Here is a 6,303-nt window from a genome sequence, read left to right as displayed (position 1 = left end):
TGGGGGATTTGGTGGGGGGGGGGGAAGGAGGGAAAGTAAGTAGGACAAACTCAATAAGCCTGCTCCAGCATTCCAGTCTCCCTAAGTCCCTGACACAATTAAATCTTCCTCCACAGTTTTCCAAAGAGGTTCAAGCATTTCATTTTCATTTAGTATAAGCTATCTCAGGGTCCATGTTCTAGACAACCTCAGAGCTAAAGTCATCAGAGGTATGTAACTTCAGCCGAAAATCCCAATGAAGAGAAACCAGTCAATCCAGAGGGAGGCTTTACATAATATAAGGTAAATATTGTATGTACAATAATAATTACATCCTAACACTTATAGAGCACTTCCTGTGTACCCAACAGGGCCAGGATGAGGGTGATGCATGCAAAATTTAAGGGGGCACCAGGGACTTCCCAGGTGGCACAGTGGTTAAGAATCCGCCTGCCAGTGCTAGGGGACACGGGTTCAAGCCCTGGTCCGGAAAGATCCCACATGCCGCAGAGCAATTAAGCCCGTGCGCCACAACTACTGATCCCACGTGCCACAACTACTGAAGCCCCCGCGCCTAGAGCCTGTGCTCCGCAACAAGAGAAGCAACCGCAATGAGAAGCCCAAGCACCGCAACGAAGAGCAGCCCCTGCTCGCCGCAACTAGAGAAAGCCTGCGTGCAGCAACAAAGACCCAACGCAGCCAAAAATAAAATAAATAAATAAATTTTTAAAAGGGGCGGGGGGCACCAAACACCAAACCAAACAAAAAAAACCAAAAACACTCAGTCATCAAGATAAATTATATCTGAACGCACTATTTTAAAATCAAAATTAATTTTAAAAATCTATCTAAAATCTATGATGAACAAAATATCAAAATTTTAAATAAACACAGGGTCAGTAATAGTGCTGCGTGAAGCCGAGCCATATTGGCACCTGAGGCAAAAGGAAACGATAAGATCTACTGATCCTATCTTTCTTTGGATTTTCTGCATTATTTTGATTTTTTAAAAACTGTGCTAGGACTTCCCTGGTAGCGCAGTGGTTAAGAATCCGCCTGCCAATGCAAGGGACATGGGTTCGAGCCCTGGTCCAGGAAGATCCCACATGCCGCGGAGCAACTTAGCCCCTGTGCCACAACTACTGAGCCTGTGCTCTAGAGCCCGTGAGCCACAACTACTGAGCCTGCGTGCCACAACTACTGAAGCCCGCGCGCCTAGAGCCTGTGCTCCGCAGCAAGAGAAGCCACCGCAATGAGAAGCCCACGCACCGCAACCAAGAGTAGCCCCTGCTCGCTGCAACTAGAGAATGCCCGTGTGCAGCAACGAAGACACAACACAGCCAAAAATAAATACATTAAAAATAAAAATTGTGCTAAAACATGTGTATCTTGAATTTGGGGGTGCCTCTTAAATTCTGTGTCTGAGGCAAGTGCTTCCCCTCCTCACCCCAGTCCCTGTCCTGGTGTTCAGCCTTGTTCTGAGAAATCTAAACATATGAACAGACTAATCACCACCTGGAGCAGATGAGGTGCGTGTATTAGCACATCCATTGTCCATATCCATTGTCGGGTGGTTAACAGGAGCTCCAGAGAGGATTAATCTCAGTCCCAAAGTCACATAGCTGGCAGGGATTCAAGCCCAGGCCATCTCTCATCATTAGACATGGCCAAAACCTCTACAGGTGGAGATAGAGGCCAAAGCCAGGTAAGTTGGAAGCCTGGAGAAAACCAGTCCCCAGGGAGAGAGGAGGTGCTCCAGGAAAGCAGGTGGGAGGTGAGCTTGGAGTAATTAGATCATCTGAGATGATGCAGGAGGAGGAGGAGACCGAAGCTAGTTGAGTCCAGTAAAGGAGCCTGGGAAAACAGGAAAAAAAAAAAAAAAAAAGCCCAGCACACCCACCATTCATGCAGCTGTGGGCGGGGCGGGGGGGGGGCGGGTTTCTATGCTTCAAAACAAACAAACAATAACAAAAAACCCCACAAACTTTAAATCCAGAAAAGATCAGAGCCTGCTAAAGTACCTCCACCACCCAAGATGAACAAATAGTAACATTTGTCACGTTGGCTTGATTCACTTCAGAGTTATTTTAAGATACAGAAAATTTGAAAACACCCACCCAAATGGCTAAAAAGGAAAAGACTCACAGTACTGAGGCTGGAGCAGAGGCTGTGGAGAAACCAGAATTCTCACTGCTAGCAGGCTTGTAAAATGAGAAAACCACTTTGGAAAACAATTTGGCAGTTTGTAGTAAGGTTAAGCAGGGTATCTCAACCCCAGCACTCTTGACATTTGGGCTGGATCCTTCTTTGTGGTGGGAGCCTTCCTGTGCATTATGGGATGTTTAACATCATCTTTGGCCTCTCAATGCCAGTAGCACCCACGCCTCAATGTCTCCAAACCAAAAATGCCTCCAGACATTGGTAATGTCCCCGCCCCTGGGGGGGGGGGGGAGGGGATCATCCCAGATCAGACCCATTGGATTGAACAGGCACCTATGTCATGACTAAGCAGTCCTCCTAGGTATAGACTTAACAATCAATGAAACACTTTTTGTCCCCAAAAAGATACGAACAGTGAACATTCTCTATGCATAATAGCTCCAAACTGGAAACAACTGAAATGTCCATCAACAAATGAATGGCTAAAGAAACTGTGCTCCATCCATACCATGGAATAACACTAGAAATAAAAAGGAATAAACTATTGATATACACAACATTATGGATGAATACCAAAAACATCGTATTCTTTGCAAACATACTAAAAATCACTGGACTGTACACTTAAAAAGGGTGAATTTTATGGTGTGTAAATTTTATTCTAATAGAAAACAAAACAAATATATTGAGTGAAAGAATCTAGACATTTTAAAAAATCATAAAATGATTCCATTAGGTATGAAGTTCGAGAACAGGCAAAATTAGTCTATGGTGATAGAATCTACACGAGAAGGTTGCCTGGGAAAGAACACAAGTAAAACTTATGCAGCAGAGGAGTGGCCTGGGTGGTGCCACAGGGGTGTGTACGTATATACAAATTCACGGAACTGAACACCAAAAGATTTGCGTACTTTACTATATGTAAGTTATACCTCGATCAAAATAAAATGAAAGACGTAACACCTTATCGTTAAAGTGGAAGTCACTTCTGTTCACTTCCCCCACTCCACTCCCCTCCCCCACTACAGAAACATCCTCAATAAAAATAACGATACTGAACAATTACTGCACGCCTATTCTGTGCTTTACAAGAATTCATTTAAGCTTCCCAGCAACCTATGAGGTAGGCACCACTATTATCATCCCCTTTTACAGATGAAGAAACTGAGGCACAGAGCAGTGAAGTAACTTGCTCAGGGTCTCACTGTTCATAGGCAGTGGTGTCAGGATTTGAACCCAGATAGCCTGGCGGGCCTCAGCCAGGATGCCAGGCATATAATACAAGCCCGCTACTCAGAACATTCCACAAACTTAATACACAGTTTCACTTCCTGTTTTTTAGTAATTGATATAAACAATATCAAACTGTATCATTTTTTTTAACTTGCTTTTTTATTCTCCCCTCCCCCCCCCCCACACACACACATGGTGTTTTTGAGTTTAGCCTTGTTGATACGTTTAGTTCTTCTGGTGTCAGATGAATCTGCTCCCATTTCTTTTCTCCGGCCTTGACTGGTGGAGACTTGGTTTGCAAAGAACTTTATATTTTGAGAGATAACCCTCACTCAGTTCCTCCCCTGCTAAGAATCCACCAGTGGTTCCCACAGTCCTCAGGGTCAAGTCTGAATTCCACTCCCACCATCTGCAACATCTGGAGCCTTTCCTCTACTCCAGGTTCATCAGCAGTAAAAAAAAAAAAAAAAATCCAGCCATGCTTTATGATACCTGGTTTGTTCATCCATCTATTCATCCAGCAGCTATTTTTTTGAGTACCTTCTGTGTGCTAGACCCTGTTCTAGGAGCCAGGGACCCAACAGTGAACAAGACAATGATCCCTGCCCTCTGGGAGTTGACATCTTCCTGGTGAAGTCAGGCAAGAAAGAAAACAGTAAAGTCAAATTTATTAAAATTTGCAAGGAGGAAAAATCAAACTATGTGAGGAATAGAGTTTGGTAGGGATGGGGTGGGCCTTGTTTTAGGTGGAGATGCAGCCAGGGAAAACTTCTCTAAGAAGGTGACATTTAAGTAAAGATGGAAATAAAATGAGAAAGAGAGAATGCCAAGATGAGAAGGAAAAGCACTGCAGGCAGTGAGAACAGCCAGAGCAAAGGCCCCGAGGTAGGAATCAGCACGTGTGAGGAGCAGTGAGGAGGTCATGCAGCCAGAGTGTGAGTGAGGGGATTGAGGTGGGAGATGAAGGCAGAGGAACTAGGACATGCCGAGTTCTACCTCACTCACCTCTAGGCCTTTGCCCTGACTGTTCCTTCCACCAGACACCCTTTTTCTCTTTATTTATTTTGTAATTTCCTAATTTGTGCCTTAGTGCCAGCCCTTCTGCCTCCTCTATAGTGGGGCATCTATGTCCTCAAGGCATTCACTGGGCTGGGATACCTTTCTCCTGACAGCTCACAGCGTATGCATTCACTCATTCCACAACGACTGAGCGAGCTTAGGCCAGTTACTGGGAAATTTCAGAGAGGAATGATATTTAAAATAAATAAAACAGAGCCATGGGCCAGAGATGACAGGGCATGGAGGTGCTCTGGGAAGGTCTCCCAGAGGAGGTGACATTTAAACAGAGACCTAAATGATCAGAAGAGGCCAGCCTTGGGGAGATGTGAGGGAAGGGCATTACAGACCAGGGAACAGCCAGTGCAAAGGCCCTGTGGTTGGAAATAAGGTGAGAATATTTGAGGAACAGAGAGAAGGCCAGTTTTGCTAGATGGGGATGAGGAGAATGGAGGGGGATGCGGCTGGACAGGTGGGCAGAGGCCTGACAGGACCACCCTGTAGGCCAGGTGAGGAGTGGTGTTTTTCCTAAGAGCTCCAGAGAGCCAGAAACAGGTTTTCCAGCAGGCAGAGGTGGGGGTGGGGTGGGTGTGATTTAGGGTTTCCAAGGCCCCAGAGAGGATTGGAGAGAGGCCAGAGGAGCTACAGGGAGGTGCTGGTGCAGTTATCATATTTGGCTGAGATTATACAATAAGTCCTTGGTCTCCCTGTTTCAAGCCCAGAGTGCGACTCTGTTTCCAGTGCTACCAAAGTCCCCAGTGGGTGCCGATAAATATTCACCGAGTAAATGAATGCCGGAAGCTTGGAGAGAGAATTTGGCAGGGTTCCCCAGCTCCATCCGGGGAGGCAGCCTGGCAACCCGGCAGGCAGCAGAGGGCCCATCCCTGGATAAGGTGACCCAGTTCCTGGGCTGGCTCTCAGCCTTGCTTTGCCCCCTCATCCCCATCTGTAAAATGAGTGGGCTGGAGAATTAGAGGAAGACAGGGCAAGGATTATAAACATCCTGACTTTATAATTGGGATGAGGGGCTTCTCTCTGAGCCTCAGTTTCCTCATATTTAAATCAAGAGCAAAAGAACTAGCTCAAAGGTTTCTTTAATTCAATGGATGAATATTCGAGGAACTGCCAGGAAGCAGGTGTAGCTGGAGGGAGTGAGCAAGGGAAAGAGGTGGGAGAAGAGGAGAGAGGGAAGGTGAAGGGGGCAGATCATGCAGGGTCTTGTGGGCTGCGGGTAAGACTTTGGCTTTTACTCTGAGGAAAGTGGGAGCCAAAGAGGGATCTAGGCAGAGGAGGGACATGACCTGACTCAGGTGTTCCTAGGAGTCCTTGGGGTGTTGTGGGGAAAAGAGACTATGAGGTCGAGGGAAGAGCCGAAAGATCTGGGAGGAGGCGCCTGCACTGGTCCAGGCGAACGATGATGAAGACTGGACCCGGTGGAGAGAGTGGAAGGGTGAGAAGTGGGTGGATTCTGGATTGGTATAATTTCTCCTCCTCCTCCTTCTCTCTCTTTCTCTGTTAACCACCACCACCACCACCCAGCCCCAAAGAGTCGCCCAAAGGAAAAAGGGAGAAAGAAAACATCCCGCCCCGGTCTCTGGGACGGTGCAAACCACTCACAGCTGCGGGTAACCAAGGTACCCGCAGCCCTCCACGCTCTGGCGGGTCCCAGGAGGGCACCAATGAGGCGGTGCCGCCAGGGAGCGCTCCCCGCCCCGCGCCCCAGGGACCGCGGCTTGGCTCAGTCACCGGATTTGAAAGGGAGTGCGGGGCCGGCCACGAGCCCGGCTGCATGCTCCAGAGCCTCCGGAGACCCTGAGAAGCTCCTCAAAGGTCTCCACCTTCTGCCTCTGATAGGGTAGGAGTCTGCATTGTGGA

Source organism: Balaenoptera physalus (genome assembly GCF_965194825.1).
Source record: "Balaenoptera physalus genome assembly, chromosome: 3".
Classification (NCBI taxonomy): Eukaryota; Metazoa; Chordata; class Mammalia; order Artiodactyla; family Balaenopteridae; genus Balaenoptera; species Balaenoptera physalus.
This window is presented reverse-complemented; position numbering follows the sequence as displayed.